The sequence below is a fragment of the Malurus melanocephalus genome, unplaced genomic scaffold, assembly GCF_030028575.1.
Source record: "Malurus melanocephalus ecotype Western Australia unplaced genomic scaffold, MMel_1.1 scaffold_1744, whole genome shotgun sequence".
Classification (NCBI taxonomy): domain Eukaryota; kingdom Metazoa; phylum Chordata; class Aves; order Passeriformes; family Maluridae; genus Malurus; species Malurus melanocephalus.
Window position 1 is genome coordinate 14,257 of NW_026624976.1, and position 1,306 is coordinate 15,562.

The window sequence follows — 1,306 nt, forward strand, 5'->3', positions numbered from 1 at the left end:
CCGAACCGAACAGAACCGAACCTGAATTGACCCAAATGAGCGGAACCCAACAGAACCGACCCGAACTGAACTGAATCCACCCGAACAGACCCGAGCGAACCCGAATGGACCCGAACGGACCCGAATTGACCTGAGCGAACCTGAATGGACCCGAACGGACCCGAATTGACCCGAGCGAACCTGAATGGACCCGAACGGACCCGAATCGACCCGAGCGAACCCGAATGGACCCGAACGGACCCGAATCGACCCGAGCGAACCTGAATGGACCCGAACGGACCCGAATCGACCCGAGCGAACCTGAATGGACCCGAACGGACCCGAATCGACCCGAGTTTACCCGAACGGCCCCCGGTGGCCTCCAATGCCCCCCCGCTCATCGCTCTCGTCACCCGCGCCACGCCCGGGACACCCCGGGACCCCCCGGGACCAGCGGGATCCCCCGGGGATGTTCCAAGAGCGGACTGGTGCGGGACTGGGATGTACTGGGAGCACTGGGATGGGGCACTGGGGTACACTGGGACACACTGGGATGTATTGGGAGCACCGGGATGCGGGACTGGGACGTACTGGGAACACTGGGAGTACTGGGGTGCGGGACTGGGGGGGTCCGTGAATCCCTTAAGGGTGTCCCCAAACCCCTTGGGGTGTCCCCAAACCTCTTGGAGGTGTCCCCAAATCTCTTGAGGTGTCCCCAAACCCTTTGAGGGTGTCCCCAAACCCCTTGGAGGTGTCCCCAAAACCCTTCAGGGTGTCCCCAAACCCCTCAGGATGTCCCCAAATCCCTCAGGGTGTCCCCAAACCCCTTGGGAATGTCCCCAAGCCCCTTGAGGATGTCCTCAAACCCCTTCAGGGTGCCCCCAAATCCCTCGAGGTGCCCCCAAACCCCTTGAGGATGTCCCCAAACCGCTTCAGGATGCCCCCAAACCCCTTTAGGTGTCCCCAAACCCTTTGGGAATGTCCCCAAACCCCTCGAGGGGTCCCAAACTCGGTGTCCTCGTGGTTGGGACCGGGGGAAACCCCCGGGGATTCCCCCAAACCCGCCCCCTCTGACGTCATTTTGGGGGCCAATCCCTCCCGTCCGCCAGGGGGCGCTGTCACATTCGAGCATCTTTTGCGCCGCCATCTTGAGTGTGGCGTCGCGGAGGTGCGCGTCGCCACTTCCGGGTTTTGGCCGCACTCACTTCCGGCGTCACCGGAAGCGCCGCGGTCGCCATGGAGACGGCCCCGCCTCGGGCAGCGGCGGCGGCGGCGGCGGAGGAGAGGGCCCGAGGCCGCGGGGACAGCGCGGGGACAACGAGCGGTA

General features: G+C 64.3%; 1 protein-coding gene across 1 annotated transcript in view; it reads left to right on the forward strand.

Moving 5' to 3' along the window:
• Window positions 1-1,165: 1,165 nt before the first annotated feature.
• Window positions 1,166-1,306, forward strand: part of LOC130587311 (protein phosphatase 1 regulatory subunit 16A-like) — a gene marked incomplete at its 3' end in the record, with an annotated part of 8,094 nt that continues 7,953 nt past the window's right edge. The window contains exon 1 of the mRNA XM_057388289.1: window positions 1,166-1,303. The remainder of the gene's footprint in view (window positions 1,304-1,306) is intronic.